The following is a 17,458-nucleotide window of genomic DNA, read 5'->3' on the forward strand; positions in this document are numbered from 1 at the left end:
CCCGTCCCTTCAAAGCTGCATCCTCCGCCTTTTGTCATTTACGTCCTTCTTCACGTGCAGTCTGACAGCAGTCTGTGTAAGTTGGGAGATGGCGTTTATGCTCCCGCACATGCCCCACGCTGCGTTTTGCGGGGATGGGAATGGGCTGAGGCTCTCGAGGCCGTTCTGCGGGTGGATAAACTGAGCTGAAACCACAAGAGGTTTAGTTCCGCGGGGAAGCTTCAAATTACAGTGTTTGAGTGAGTGAAATTGCCCAGATTTTGTTTCTTACATCTCTGAGGCAGAAAGATGGTTATGCTTTTGATAGCTAGATTGAGCTTTTATATGTAATAACCCAACACTTGTGATGAAGGGGAAAAGAAATTGGAAAGATCCTTTCCTTTCCCTATTTCCCACCATTCCCAGCCTTCCTCATCAGCTTCTCACTTTTGAAAAACCTACTGTACTGGTGCATACATGAAATGCAGCCACAGCTGACGTCCAGTAAAGCTAATTTTGTACCTAATAACTGTGCCCAGAATAGAAACAGCATCTCATCAGGCTGCGTAACTCTCCCCTCTGAACACATCCATAGAGTTGCCCAAGGCATGGGCGGGTGCTGGTGTCTGCCATGTGCCATGTTAGGGGTCGTAGAGAGGACTTGCTTCCCTCTTACCTTTCCCTCTTAGTACAGGAGCTCCCTCACGCTCACTGGGCTACCAAACAGCAGCAGCCACTAGTCCCCAAATGCTTTCATGTTAATCCCATCTGCATGGAGTACTTCATGCTGCTGCAAAACAGCTGCACAAGCCACTTCCACCTTTCAGAAGGGTTAGCAGACCTACATTATATTCTCATCCCCACATTCTCTTTTGTAGTTTGGATAATATTTTTTTTTCCTTATCTTTGGCTTGTGGCTGACCTCCCAAGCGATACTGCGGCAAAAGTCTTCCAGGGTCCAGAGTGCACGCTGCCAGCCCTGCTGGGGAAGTGGCCATAGCACACGGACCAAAGAAATCCATTCCATTTACAAAATAACATTAAAATTCAGTAAGATAATATCACTGTCTTCTGCACCAAAAGAGCTTTTACAAAATAATATAAATAAGAGGATGAAAATAATGAGCGGCTTTGTAGAGCTCACTCCCAAGCCCTGACACCTGGCATGCTCCTGCCGGGAAGGCAATAAACACCCCATTCTCTGCATGTCACAGTATCACAACTTCTCTGTATAATTACCACTTGAAAGTTAATAGGACTCTGCTCCCAGCGTGATGGCTGTATTTTCTGTAGTCACTGCATGTCCCGCGTCCACAGCCATCACTGGGGACCCGGCTGTGGCAGCACCGTCTTGGAGGACAAGTTGTTTGACGCTGCCTCAGAAATCAAGCTGTTTCCCTGTAGGAAACCGTGTTGCCCCGAGGCACTGAAGGTGATGGATAGTGCAGAGATGGAGAGGTTCCCCTTCGCAAGAGTCATGATGGACACCACCAGTGAAGGGCTGGAAAGGACGGAGCAGATAAGGAAACCGAAGCTACATGGCTAACATCACAACTAGGGTGATAATCAAAACCAGTGGCAAACCCCTCAAGCTCCCGAAACTCAGCCCAGCCCCTCTTCACTGCTCTGTGCACCCAGCCACAGGCACTGGCACCTTTTTGGTTCTTCTAAACAAGCAGCGTTTTGGTCAGTAGGTACAGTGAAAACAGGATAAAGTGGTACATGCCGGCCAAGGTGGATTACAGCAAGCCAGATATCGGTCTCGTAGTGACCCTTTCATTCATCCTTATCACAACTACTGGAAAAATGCATTTTGGCCTAATAATTGGTTTGAACACCCTTGTATGTCCAACTAAATGTAACAAAACACGGTAAAATGATACATGCGAAGCATCACCTGAAAAGTCATCACAGCAGTCAACAGATGGAGGATAAGAGGCGCCGACACTAATGAAACGTGGTACCACAGGAATGGCTCGCTTTGGTGGGGCTCCCCTGGGTCTCTGCTCCTGGTTAGCCTGGCAAATCAGCTGGGGCTGGTGCCTATCACACGCTGCTTGTGCTCCATGATCATAGCGGTTTGGGTTGGGGAGGTTTTAGGCCAAACGTGATCTGGACAGAAAGCATTTCGATAGTGATACATTAAATCGTTCTTAACCTGTTTCCATGCTTTCATTGGCCAAAGCTGCTCTGCTGGCATTGACTGTCGCCAAATCTGAGATTTGGCTATGTGTCAAGTATGAGTGGGTTGACTCACCTCTTGACATTTGGTGTGTTAAGCTCTTCATACATGCATCGTGCATTACACCTCTTTTGGTCTTTCTGTTAGGGAGTCCCAAAGTTGAACAGCAGAAGAAAAGGCACCACTGATGTGCATCAGAACACGTACACTTTTATATACCTAACACTTCCGTCTTGGGCACATTCCTTCTGTCCTTGTCCACATGAGTATAGCCAAGTGCAAATTTTCCATTGAGTTGATTATCATGAGCTCCTGGGGAGAGGATTTTTCAAAGGCAATTCTGGTTGTCCTTCATGCCAGAGAACTTCTCCGTCTATCTGTGAGAGGTTTGTGCTGCTCTTCCCTGCCTCTTGCCAGCGAGAGCCCCTTAAACTGGCCATAGGCTGTGCTTGCTACGTGCAGCCCCAAGCTGCTTCGGCTTCTATAGGGGAGGCGAAGGTGAGGTGGGAATGGGAGAACGCCCACGAAGATATATTTCTGGGGGTTACATGGTGAATGCTGTGAGTGGGAAACAAACATTTTATGACAGCTGGTTAGGTGTCCCCACCTGTCTTGTGCCAGATTTGGTCCCCTGCACGCTAGCACCCTGCTTCTTGCGTTCATCTCAAGTATCCAACCAACCTCCTCCTCGCGAAACCAGCCTTGGTCTTTAAACCAGGCCCTTTGTCTGGGCCTAACCCTGTTTGTCGGTGAAGAGCAAGGCTGGCTGATAAGCTAATATCAGCACGTTGGGAAATTTTTCGTTCCCGCATCTTCCCTCGCCCAGGACTTTCACAATCATTTTATTTGCCAAAGTCTTCCTTCATGTTGTACAGAGAGAAATTAAAAAGACGACTGAAAATACCCAGAAATCATCTAGTAAAGAGAGTCAAATTAATTATTTAAAAAAAAAATTGAATTCCCTTTGTGGCTGTTTTTTTGCCGGCTGCGCTATCAAAAACGAGCTATCAAAGAAAACTATCATTAGTTTTTAATTCAGGATGACTTCAGAGAGCGGCTCCGGCACGGCGGCTGACGGCTGCCCGACAGCCTTCTCATCTCCGCCGGCTGCCGACGGGCACGGCAGCCGTGGCTCAGCCTGGTGGTGCCCTCGCTCGCCGCTGCCGGCACCCAGGACCACAGCACCACCTGCCCACCACAGGTACCCCTGTGCCCGCAGCCCCCCGGGGCCGGGGCTCAGTGCTCAGTGCCAGGGCGGCAGTGCCTTGGGGAAGACGAGGTATTTTCTCTGCATGGAGAAGGGGAGTGGCTGTGACAGGAGGGTCCCCACTACCTCCATCTTCATCAGGAGCCCTTGAAGCCCTCCCAGCACAAGGTCCCTCCACCAGCCCAGCTGCTGTACAGCCGCTGCTGACAGCAGGATGGTGCCGGCAGCCAAAGAGCATGACTCAAATCTCACCTCTAACTGGGACCATCTGAACTTGGCGCCCAGAATTTAATATTTATTATGTAGGAACAGCTGAGATAAAACAACAGCCTAGCAGCTCGGGCTGGCACCTATGAGACAAGATGTGCGCCCACATACACTGCTTAAATGCTTTGTTTCTCCCTGGGCCTGAGAGGGGGTGGGGGACAAACACCAGAACAAAGCTTTACGGACACGCCAGGCATCTGCCTGGCAAAGATCCCTGTGTGCCGTGGCCATGGTGCCTAGCCAGCAGGCCGGGCTTGAGTGGGTGTTTCTCAGGCTGAAATGTCTGGTGTTACAGAATCATAGAATGGTTTAGGTTGGAAGGGATCTTGAAGATCATCTAGTTCCAACCCCCCTGTCAGAGGCAGGGACACCTCCCACTAGACCAGGTGGCTTTGGTACTGTGCCAAGAGAGTCGATCCGTCAGGGTGTCCTGGTTCCGGCAAGGATGGGGTTAATTTCCCCAAGGAGCCGGCAGGGGAGGCAAGTATTCCATACCACGTGACCCATGCCCCGCTATAAAAGGAGCTAGCCGGGGAGCAGGAGTCAGTTGCCACTCGGGGGTGGGCTGTGGTGTTGTGGGTCTGGTCGGTGTGCTTCACAGCGGTACTGTAATCGCGTTCTTATATTCCTTTACCGGTGTTATTGTTTTTCTTTCTTCTTCCCTTTGTCTGTTCTGTTAAATTATAATATTTCAACCCACGAGTTTTGCCCTTTTCTGCTGATTTTCCCCACGGCTGTGGGAGTCGAGCGAGTGGCTGCGTGGTTCTCTGTTGCTGGCTGAGGCCAAACCACGACAGTCCTTTTTGGCGCCCAATGTGGGGCCCGAAGGGTTGTAATAACGACAGATCTGACCAGAGCTTGTTAAAATGGATTTCTTATATGCATTTCTCCTATTAGTTAAATAGTTGCTGGTTACAATGTTGCTTCGTTTGTTTACATGGCTGTGTTATGTAAATTCTTATATGCTGTATGTGCTTCCTGTGATGCTGTTTGTTATCTCGGGGAGAGGGATCAGGGCTATAATTTTGCTGTCCTGTGCAATATCAGCTTACGATATGGTAACATCCCTATTCAAGTGGCTTTGTTGGGGTTTCTATGCAGTATTGCTGTCCTGTCCATACCTTGGTTACCGTCTCTCAGAAGTTATCAATAATCACACCCAATCTATGGGAGAAACGGGGAGATACTTTCCCCAGCTCTTTTGCCTCCTTTTTCTCCTTTAGGCCAGGTATAACACCTCTTGAGAATTTTGAATATCCTTGGGATGCTCAAACCAGCATGTTCCTATTGCTATGCCTCCTGAATGTTTTTCAAGTCTTGTTTAGGGTAAAACAGCTGTTTAAGACTACCACTCAGAAATCTGTCCCAAGGCCAGATAGTCAGGGGTGGCATGGGATGTGGGAGAACATGGGCAGGAATCTAGAGAACTTCTCACCTCCAATGGTTTGGGACTTCACCCTTGAACAACTACAGGACCCTGATAAAGTAATAGAATATTTGAAAGGAAAATGCTGTGGCTATTCCAGAGAGGCACAACTTATGGCACTGTGTTGGGCCCTGGCCAGTGTCTACCAAACACTGCTCAGTACTATGCAGGACCCTCAGGGGAAAGCCAGACCAGCAGACAACGAGGCTACTCCAACCCCAGTGGCAGGCACTGCGGCTACTCCAACCCCAGTGGCAGGCACTGCAGCTGAACCGGACAACCAACCTGTGCCAGTATCAGTTGCTCCTATACAGAAGAAGAAATCACTAAGAAATCAGTTCGCATAGTAAAGGATGATGATGAACCAGGGCCATCAAAGGAACAGGAGGAAGAGACAGAACCAGAGATAATCACTCGATCCCTATCCCTGATATGCGAAAAGATTTCAGTCGACTTCCTGGTGAGCACATTGTCACCTGGCTGCTCCAATGCTGGGATAACGGGGCCAGTAGCTTGGAATTAGGGGGCAGGGAAGCTAAGCAGCTGGGATCCCTGTCTAGGGAGGTGGGCGTTGACAAGGCAATTGGGAAAAAGACACAAGCCCTCAGCCTCTGGAGGCGGCTCCTGGCAGGTGTAAGGGAAAGGTATCCTTTCAGTGAAGGTGTTGTATGTTGTCCAAGCAAGTGGACCACCATGGAAAAAGGTATCCAGTATCTAAGGGAATTAGCCGTACGAGAGATGATTTACTTTGACCCAGATAATGTGCAATTACCCACAGATCCTGATGAAGTCCAGTGCACAAGGCCCATATGGCGGAAGTTTGTACGGAGCGCACCATCATCATATGCCAACTCCTTGGCAGTGATGGAATGGAGAGGTGAAGAGGGACCAACGGTGGATGAGGTTGCTGGACGACTCCGTCAATATGAAGAAAGCCTATCTTCCCCTCTCGTTTCAGCTGTGGAGAAACTGTCCCAGAAGGTCCAGCAACTTGAAGAGAGTATGTCCTACTCCCCACCTGTACAGGCCAGCATCTCAGCTATTAGGAGCAGGCGTTTCCCTACTCAAGAGGGAGAGTATAGGGGGTACACACCACGAGGCACCCTGTGGTTTTACCTGCGTGACCACGGAGAGGACATGAGGAGGTGGGATGGGCAACCTACCTCAACCCTACACACATGGGTACGTGAGCTGCAAGGAAGAACAATCACAAAAGGGGATCCCTCCAGGAAAAGTGCAGCTCCTGTTTCCAGCAGACAGCTCCCCAGACAGAATGGAAGGCCTGATCTTACCTCTGATCCTCTTGAAGGGACTTCCAAATCATTTTTGCAACAAGTGAGTAACGTATACTATGATCACAATTAGAGGGGCCCTGCCTCCAGCCATGTCGGGGAAAGGGACAACCGGGTTTATTGGACTGTGTGGATTCGATGGCCTGGCACATCTGAGCCACAGGAGTATAAGGCTCTGGTGGACACTGGTGCACAATGCACCTTAATACCATCAAATTACAGAGGAGCAGAACCCGTTTGTATTTCTGGAGTGACAGGGGGATCCCAAGAGTTGACTGTACTGGAAGCTGAAGTAAGCCTAACTGGAAATGAGCAGCAAAAGCATCCCATTGTGAATGGCCCAGAGGCTCCATGCATCCTTGGCATAGACTATCTCAGGAGAGGATACTTCAAGGACCCAAAAGGATACCGGTGGGCTTTTGGCATAGCTGCCTTGGAGACAGAAGAAACTGAACAGTTATCCACCTTGCCTGGTCTCTCAGAGGACCCCTCTGTGGTAGGGTTGTTGAGGGTCAAAGAACAACAGGTGCCTATTGCTACCACAACGGTGCATCGACGGCAATATCGCACTAACCGAGACTCTGTGATTCCCATCCATAAGTTGATTCGTCAACTAGAGACTCAAGGAGTGATTAGCAAGACACGCTCACCCTTTAATAGTCCCATATGGCCAGTGCGAAAATCTAATGGAGAGTGGAGGTTAACAGTGGATTATCGTGGCCTGAATGAAGTCACACCACCGCTGAGCACTGCCGTGCCAGACATGCTAGAGCTTCAATACGAACTGGAGTCGAAGGCAGCCAAGTGGTATGCAACGATTGATATCACCAATGCATTCTTCTCAATCCCTTTGGCAGCAGAGTGCAGGCCACAGTTTGCTTTCACTTGGAAGGGCATCCAGTACACCTGGAATCGACTGCCCCAGGGGTGGAAACACAGCCCCACCATTTGTCATGGACTGATCCAGACCACACTGGAACAGGGTGAAGCTCCAGAACATTTGCAGTACATTGATGACATCATTGTATGGGGCGACACAGCAGAAGAAGTTTTTGAGAAAGGGAATAAAATAGTTCAAATCCTTCTGAAAGCTGGCTTTGCCATAAAACGAAGTAAGGTTAAGTGACCTGCACGGGAGATCCAATTTTTAGGAATAAAATGGCAAGATGGACGCCGTCAGATCCCAATGGATGTGATCAACAAAATAGCAGCTATGTCCCCACCGACTAGTAAAAAGGAAACACAAGCTTTCTTGGGTGTTGTGGGGTTTTGGAGGATGCATATTCCAAATTACAGTTTGATTGTGAGCCCTCTATATCAAGTGACGTGGAAAAAGAATGATTTTAAGTGGGGTCCTGAGCAACGACAAGCTTTCGAACAAATTAAGCAGGAAACAGTTCATGCAGTAGCCCTGGGGCCAGTCAGGGCGGGACAAGACGTTAAAAATGTGCTCTACACTGCAGCCGGGGAGAATGGCCCTACCTGGAGCCTCTGGCAAAAAGCACCAGGGGAGACTCGAGGTCGACCCCTGGGGTTCTGGAGTTGGGGATACAGAGGATCTGAAGCCTGCTATACCCCAACGGAAAAGGAGATATTGGCAGCATACGAGGGGGTTCGAGCTGCTTCGGAGGTGGTTGGCACTGAAGCACAGCTCCTCTTAGCACCTCGACTGCCAGTGCTGGGCTGGATGTTCAAAGAAAGAGTCCCTGCCACACATCATGCAACTGATGCTACGTGGAGTAAGTGGATTGCACTGATCACACAGCGAACTCGAATGGGAAACCCCAGTCGTCCAGGAATACTGGAAGTGATCATGGACTGGCCAGAAGGCAAAGATTTCAGAATATCACTAGAGGAAGAGGTGACACATGCAGAAGAGGCCCCACCATATAATGAACTGCCAGAAAATGAGAAGAAACATGCCCTGTTCACTGATGGGTCCTGCCTAATTGTGGGAAAGCATCAAAAGTGGAAGGCTGCTGTGTGGAGTCCGACACGACGAGTTGCAGAAGCCACCGAAGGACAAGGTGAGTCGAGTCAGTTTGCAGAGGTAAAAGCCATCCAGCTGGCTTTGGACATTGCTGAGCGAGAGAAATGGCCGGTACTTTACCTCTATACTGATTCATGGATGGTGGCAAATGCTCTGTGGGAGTGGTTACAGCAGTGGAAGCAGAACAACTGGCAGCGCAGAGGTAAGCCCATCTGGGCTGCTGAACTGTGGCAAGATATTGCTGCCCGGATTGAGAATCTGGTTGTGAAAGTACGTCATGTAGATGCCCACGTCCCCAAGAATCGGGCCACTGAGGAACATCAAAACAACCAGCAGGTAGATCAGGCTGCTATAATTGAAGTGGCTGAGGTGGATCTGGACTGGCACCATAAGGGTGAACTATTCATAGCTCGGTGGGCCCACGATGCCTCAGATCATCAAGGAAGAGATGCCACATATAGATGGGCTCGTGACCGAGGGGTGGACTTGACCGTGGACACTATTGCACAGGTTATCCACGAATGTGAAACGTGTGCTGCCATTAAGCAAGCCAAGCGGTTAAAGCCTCTTTGGTACGGAGGACGATGGCTAAACTATAAATATGGGGAGGCCTGGCAGATTGATTATATCACACTCCCACAAACTCGCCAAGGCAAGCGCCATGTGCTCACAATGGTGGAAGCAACCACTGGATGGCTGGAGACATACCCTGTGCCCCATGCCACCGCCCTTAACCCTATCCTGGGCCTTGAAAAGCAAATCCTATGGCGACATGGCACCCCAGAAAGAACTGAGTCGGACAACAGGACTCACTTCCGAAACAGCCTCATAGACACCTGGGCCAAAGAGCATGGCATTGAGTGGGTATATCACATTCCTTATCACGCACCAGCCTCGGGTAAGATAGAACGATATAATGGACTGCTAAAGACTACCCTGAGAGCTATGGGGGGTGGGACCTTCAAACATTGGGATGCCCACTTAGCAAAAGCCACCTGGTTAGTTAACACCAGGGGATCTGCCAATCGAGCTGGCCCTGCCCAATAAAAACTTCCACGTACGGTAGAAGGGGATAAAGTCCCTGTAGTGCACATGAAGAATATGTTAGGGAAGACAGTCTGGGTTAGCCCTGCCTCAGGCAAAGGCAAACCCATCCGTGGGATTGCTTTTGCACAAGGACCCGGGTGCACTTGGTGGGTGATGCGAGAGGATAGGGAGGTCTGATGTGTACCTCATGGGGATTTGATTTTGGGTGAGAATAGCCAATGAATAAATTTTATGATGTTAAATAACCTTGCTGGTGTATGTTATCATTATTATTGGTATCAATGGTACTACAGAAGAATCACCCAAATCAATGACAGATGGACTTTGATGAGACTGAGTAAAGTGCGTGATGATGTAATAAGAACTGATCTCAGTATCTGGCGCCCAGCAATCTCCTTGAGATCGACATCTTCAACCTGTGGACCGTGGGCATGGACTGCATTGGATTCCCCAGTCACGAGCTTCAAATACAGCACCCACCAGTTCAGCACTACACATCATCTTATGTGCCCTGAGAGACTGTTCTCACTGCTGGAGCCTACCGTCATGGACTGTGTGAGCTTAATGGACATTTTTAAGGGATGGCTCATAGACTATGGGAACTGAAAGATCTGGGTATGACATAGATGGTATGGAATAAGGGGTGGATAATGTCCTGGTTCCGGCAAGGATGGGGTTAATTTCCCCAAGGAGCCGGCAGGGGAGGCAGGTATCCCATCCCACGTGACCCATGCCCCGCTATAAGAGGCGCTAGCCGAGGAGCGGGAATCAGTCGCCACTCGGGGGCGGGCTGCGGCGGTGCGGGTCCGGTCGGTGCGCTTCGCGGCGGTACTGTAATCGCGTTCTTATATTCCTTTACCGGTGTTATTGTTTTTCTTTCTTCTTCCCTTTGTCTGTTCTGTTAAATTATAATATTTCAACCCACGAGTTTTGCCCTTTTCTGCTGATTTTCCCCACGGCTGTGGGAGCCGAGCGAGTGGCTGCGTGGTTCTCCGTTGCTGGCTGAGGCCAAACCACGACACTGGGTCAATCCTGTCTCTGCCAGCACCAGTCCCAGGGTGACCCTGGGAAGTCCATCCACCCCTTGTGTCTGCTGACCACATCACACTGCAGACACCAAAGGAAACCAGGGCTTAAGGAGGTAAATTTATTTTTAGCTGTGGTGTAATTATGATGATTTGGGGGCAGTGATTTGTTTCTCTCTGGGCAGAAGAAAGCAAGTCTACACCCTTTCTGTAGCTTTCCCCAGAGGTCTGGGCTCTCTTTGCCCAGAGACAATAAAGAAGACACGTAAAGCTCTCGTGATCTCCAACACATGGCTGGGCACCCCCAGCTCCTGGCACTGGAGCATAGTGTTCTGTCAGTCAGGTTGTAATAAGGCTTATGCACTCCTCCAGCTGTGCTAACAGCTGGATAATGGGTCTTGGTAGTTCAAGAAGAGTCATCTTCAGTCTTGGTGCTTTAGAACCTGCCTGAATCAAAAATCCTGATGTTCATCGTGAGCTTGGGGCTGTGGGGAAATGCCACTGCTGGGAAGCACCACCAAAGCTGCAATCAACATCCTAAAAGCAGGGCTTTTAAGTTAGCACTCAATTATTTTCTGCACTATTTTCTTTGAACATGCACATCTGTGGCACTGCTAGGGATTATTACTATTATGCCCTGACAACACGTGGGATGTTGCTTTTTCTTTCCAAAAGAGTTTTGTAGAGTTTCTGGGCTGTTAGCTGAGCTCAGAAACAAGGTCTGGCCAACCTGCCCCTGGCTGATACCCTTCGGGTTGGCACCGTGTGGCCCTCTGATAGCAATACTGCAGAGAAACATCCCAGCTGGACCACTGCTGGCAGCTGAGGAGTTATCCCAGTGACCCAGCGCTGCCCCGTGCAACCTTATCTTCCAAAATCTTCCTTATCTTCTTCAGGACAGCAAAGCCCTTTGGTGTGTTCTCAGCTCTCCTTGCAACTGTGGGGAGACTCACCACCATTTGGACATCTCCTAGGGGCTGTGGTAGCTGGGGGTGGGCGAACCAGTGCCCCAATTCCAGTGAAGGACAGAGGAAGACCCCCTTCTTCCCACTGACTAGGGAAGCATGTAGGGCCATCCGACCATCTGTCCTCAGCCCTTTCTGCTCCTGGCGAGACCCTGATCAGTTGCAGACAGGCCAGCGCTAGCATCTTTATAATGTCATCTCTGCATATTCACGCTAACGACCTCCTCAGCAAGTTGCTGCTGCGAGTGAGTGGTACCCACACATCAACACCGCCTTACAGGGTGAGACCCACATATGCTCAGCGCAGCCACAGCAGCTCCTGCTCCTCTGGGCACATGCTGTTTTTGTGCTCCGTGATGACATGGTTGCATTGACATCACCTTCACAGAGGCCACCAGCCTGGCCGGCCAAGCGAGGATGAGTCCAGATTTCAGGGGGAAATGTCCTAAATTTCTGGTGTCCCCCTGGGTGAGTTGCCCCTGCCCTGCTCCCAGCTGACCCTTGCAATGCCATTTCCAATAAACTAATTAATTGCATCGCTCATTAAGTGAGCTTTTGATTGAGGAAAGCCATTTGATGACCAGAAAGGGAAAAGAGAAAACCAGAAAAACTACGTCACGTGAAAGCCCAGCAATCCCCACCTTCCTCTCTGGAGAAAAAGGGGACTAACGCAGGCTGAGCGCCGCAGGAGCAGGTGTCCAGCCCACGGCACAGCAGGGCTGGGAGCACATTTTATTCGTAAACTTAGCGAACCCACCCCTGTTAAATAATGAAGGCTTGTGCAAGCATTTTACCTTGGAAATAAATGTTTATGTTACTTGATAATACTTCATCTTACAGGTACGTGGAGGCTTGATGGCATTTGTATAGGGATTTGTTTGTATTTACAATTGTACAGCACTAGATCAGCGCTGGAAAGCCTTACCCAGCTCCGTGGTGGTTTTAAATTTCCACGTGTGGTTTCACCACAGCAAAACCGACCGCTGCATTTACACCATAGGTCTCTGTTTCCGAAGGCAGATTTGTGGAGTAAATGCAAATCAAGAACTGCCGAGTTGAGACCCCTGGAGGCAGTGACATCTGCCTGTCTTTGATAAGAATTTCTGAGAGTGAGAGTAAAGTACTTAGAGTGAAATTAAAAGCTTTGATCTGTTTTTTTGTTTCATTATTATTTCATGTCTGAAGCCTTTACATGTGCCTTTCAATTCTTATTAGGCTGCCATCGTTAGTTACTGCTCCGGCACCACGGGGGCAGGGCAGGAGCCGGTGGCCGCCCGGCAGGTGATGGACACGTCCTGGCTCCGGTCTGAGCCCAGTTAAATGAAACAGGTCACAGACACACACCCAGAGCAGTATTGCCACAAAATAAGCACCTCTCTGGCCCCAGCACATTGGGTGCCCCCGTGCGAGGCAGTCCCAGGGCAGCCCCAAATGTCCGGCACATGGAGGAGAGGTGATCACAGTATCACAGTATCACAGTATGCTAGGGATTGGAAGGGACCTCAAAAGATCATCTAGTCCAATCCCCCTGTCGGAGCAGGAACACCTAGATGAGGTTGCACAGGAAGGCGTCCAGGCGAGTTTTGAATGTCTCCAGAGAAGGACACTCCACAACCTCCCTGGGCAGCCTGTTCCAGTGCTCTGTCAGGTGATGAAATATCATAGAATCATTTAGGTTGGAAGGGACCCTTCAGATCATCAAGTCCAACCATAAACCTAGCACCTCCAAGTCCACCACTAAACATGTCCCTCAGCACCACATCTACCCATCTTTTAATACCTCCAGGGATGGTGACTCAACCACTTCCCTGGGCAGCCTGTTCCAATGCTTGAAAACCCTTTCAATGAAGAAATTTTTCCTAATATCCATTCTAAACCTCCCCTGGCATAACTTGAGGCCATTTCCTCTTGTCCTATCACTTGTTACTTGGGAGAAGAGACCGACCCCCACCTCACTACGCCCTCCTTTCGGGTAACTGTAGAGAGCCATAAGGTCTCCCCTCAGCCTCCTTTTCTGCAGGCTAAACAACCCCAGTGCCCTCAGCTGTTCCTCAGAGCAGTGGCTTTGTGGAAGAAAACACCAAACCCTTGTGTAATGCTTGAGTACGGGAGGGCAGCCGGGGCTAAGGATTTTGGTGTCACTGCCTCCTTGCCTGTGGCTGTTTCAGGAAGGGGACGTGGTGGTTGAGCTGTTGGGAGCAGTACATTGGCAGCGCCCCTGTGGATGAAGTTCAGCAAGGCCAAGTGCAATGTTCTGCACATGGGTCGGGGCAATACCAAGCACAAATACAGGCTGGGCAGAGAATGGAATGAGAGCATCCCTGAGGAGAAGGACTTGGTGGTGTTGGTGGATGAGAAGCTCAACATGAGCCAGCAATGTGCACTTGTAGCCCGGAAAGCCAACTGCATCCTGGGCTGCATCAAAAGAAGCGTGGCCAGCAGGTCGAAGGAGGTGATTCTACCCCTCTAATCCCCTCTCGTGAGACCCCACCTGGAGTATTGTGTCCAGCCTTGGAGTCCCCAACATAAGAAGGACATGGACCTGTTTGTGCAAGTCCAGAAGAAGGACACGAAGATGATCAGAGGGCTGGAGTGGGAGAGGAGAGAAGCTGCAGCTGCTGAGCTCTCAGCCCCAGTGGACCCGTTGAATGGTTCCCCATGTGTCTGGGTGGAGCATGGGCAGATTGGCAAGGATTGCCAGCCATCCCACAGGTGGAGATGGAAGAGGAGGAAGCTTCTCACTCATCTACATGGATGGGATGATCCCCCAGCACAGCAGATCCTCTGGCAAAGGCAGATCCCCCAGAGCAGACAGATTCCGCGGCACTGGCAGATCCTCCATCCAACGAAACATCATTTGCGCAGCCTGTTAATTCTTACTGTGTTTGGACACCTCAACCCATGCTTGACAGAAGGGGACACGGTTCCCAACCGGGACCCTTTTGCCTTCACTTAGGCAGATGAGGGGCACTGCCATGCATCTCGCCCGTGGTCGAAAGTAAGAAAGCACAGTTTGCATTAGTGAAGCTGCAGGGAGCAGCCCGGAGAGATGTGGGCAGCTATCATACCCTGCCAGAGCATTTGACAAAGGTTGTACGCATCCCATCACAAGTGTCTCCATTATGACCTTTCATTCCCCACCCAGCACAACCCAGCATGAATCCCACCGGATTGAGTGGTTTTGAGCTGTTTGTGCAGAAAATCTGCTTTGGGAACATAAGCCAGGGAGGAGGAGAGAGCGCACAGAGACTGAAACACTTTTTTCCCCTTCCCATGAGGTGTTAAGCCCATCCCAGGCAAGATGGAAGTGACCATCCGGTGCTGCTCCATGTGTCTGTCTGTTCCTTCTTCTGGCCAAAGCAGAGACGCAGAACATGCTTCACTTTGTGGTGCTGGACACTGCCCAGCCTGGCTGGGAACAGGCAGCTTTGCGGAGTTCAGGTTGATGCATTGCTGCTCGTACACCTACTTGTCGCTCCACTCTGAATGCTGACGGCCTTCAAATAGCCTTTCGTGCTCTGGGTTTGTAGATGGTGCTTGTTTTGCAGTTAATTACACACTTTTTACTCTTAGTTACCCCCAAAATGAAAACGAACGACTTGGTTTGATGTCCTTCAGCTATTAAATAAGTGAGGGGTGGGGAAGGGATCCTGAGCTATCAAACAGGTATTTCCTAGGGACTGACAGTCTAAGTAAAGCATTTGAGATGCATCTGCCTTGCACGGACTGCGGGGAGCAGATCGACAAAATAGGAGCCTGCCCAGAGCCAGGAGGGTTAGCGCCCACAATCACGATTTTGTTTAATTTTCTGCTGATTCCTTTTGTCCCTGCTCTCACCTCCCACCCCACCACACCAGCATTTCTTCCCCTGGTTGCCATTTCTTGAAAGGAGATCACACCCGAAGTTTATGCCTAATCCTGGCTTAAAGATCAACACTCCTTGCCCTGTGTCTGAACCCAGAAATCCTTCGTTCCCTGGACCAACTCCAGGCTTTTCAATAAACAGGGGAGAGAGGAGGAGATGGAGAGAGACCGTGTTTGCTGGAAACACCAGCCCTGACTTCCTGTACAGGAATTAATGCTAGATGCGAGGAATTGATAAAGCAAATTTATTTTTGCCTAAGGGCCAAATCCTGCTCTCTCTCACCCTCTTCCCAGCCAACCAACTTGAGGAGCAGTGGGGAGAAGCTGTGCACCAAAGGGGCATCTCCTTTACTTTAACTATGGCATATTTGACCATGACATTGTCTGGTTTTGCTTTCGAAAAAATCCCATTGAATCAGTGTTGCCACCCCACACTGTAGCCCCATTTCAACATTGCTCAGCGTGAAGCCACCGGATGGCTGATGTCAAATAAAATCCCAACCCAGAGGAACCAAGACGCAACCTGCTCTTGGCTGGTTGTGTCTTTCTCCCCCCAGTGCTGGCTGGATGAGGCTCCTGGAGCCTTTCGGCAGAGGGAGAGGGGAAGGGCAGCTGGAGCAACACCCAGCACAGTCTCAGCTCTTCCCCAGCCGCCTGGAGACCCTGAGAAAAATTTCACTGGGAGGACAAACAAAACATGTAGGAATATGTTGCATGAAAAGTCATTGGAATCAGCCATTTCCATTGCACTAGAGCTTCCCAGAGCCGAGCAGGGTCAGACAAATGAGCCTTGCCACTGGATACAGCTAACAGGGCTTGGTAACATCCATCCATATCTGGGCAAACTGTTCCCACAGGTGATGGTGATGGAGTTACTGCTGCTTTCATCAATGTCCATGAGGAAGAAGGGACATGTCAGGCTTTCTTTCCCCTCCCAGCTCGATACTTCTGCTTTAATCACAGACAAATTGTATTCTTTCAAAGCACGATAGGGGTGTCAGTTCATAGGAAGAGGATGGACTGTGCAAGTAAACCAGGGAACCAGGAACTTCCCAAGGTCAGCATTACACTGAGGTCCTGGGTAGTATTCAAAGCCATGTGCAAGGTAGAGCTTTAAAAAAAAAAAAAAGGGCAAGTAGAGACATAAACTTGTTGGGAGCTCTTCCAAAATGTATTCAAAGCATCAGCTGGGAAGCCATTAAATTGTCCCTTATCTAGCCATGAGCATATGAGAAGCTGAATAAAACAGAGTAGCCATCACAGGTGAAGTACAAACATATCGATGTAAGCAAAATCTCTCACTGGGGTGGCTTAAAAGTGCTTAGCAGCATCACGGGGCACAGCACGGGGATTACCTTCTGAGCTGGTAAGACTCATGCTGATGTTCCCTAGTGCAGCTCTCCCTTTGGTGGCTACCACCCAGCACAGACACAGAGTCCATCCTTCAGCTGGTCACAGGGACGGGCTGCAGCAGGGGTGGCCCATCAGGTGTTCAGTCCCATGACAAGGAACCTCCCAAGCCACAGTGAAGCCGGGTATGGAGTTTCTCCCAGCAAGTTTGCAGCTAGAAATAATGCACCACTGACCTCCTCCACGCTCTGAGTGGAACCCAGGAATGATGCTGTGATGATCCAGGTGACACTCCCAGATGAAGTGAACTACTTGGTTTATTTTTAGCAGTCGTGAAGTAATCGAGGAAGACAAGAATGTAACACATAGTCAGTGGCTCAATGCATACTTTTTTTATGATGCAACTTCAAACCGTTAAAAAATTTCTGAGATTTGCAAGTGCACTTTAAACAATACCGTAATATCCACATTAGAATTTTGGTTTTCTCAATTTCCTGCTTCGTGCACTTATTTCTAATCCCTTCTTAATTCTCCTTGGGTTTTTAACTAAGACAGAGCAATAATATTTCCATGGCGAAACAAAGCAGAAGTGGCCCCAAGAAGCACATGAAGACTACTGGGAAGTGCTGCTGTGAAGGGACAAGAAAACCCATCAGGGTGAAGGATGCTCATGTCCACGTCCAACAATGGCACAACCCTTTCTTTTTCAGCAGATACAGCTTAAACCACAACCCTGTGTTTCAATAACGTAGAGCACATTGCCAGGGGCACATAGAGATGATAGGGAGAGAGGAATTCAGGGTTTTTTTAAGACCTCTTAACTCCTCGAATACCTTAGAGGTTGCCTGTGTTTGGCTACCAAAG

This window comes from Vanellus vanellus (assembly GCF_965231255.1).
Source record: "Vanellus vanellus genome assembly, chromosome: 1".
Taxonomy (NCBI): Eukaryota; Metazoa; Chordata; class Aves; order Charadriiformes; family Charadriidae; genus Vanellus; species Vanellus vanellus.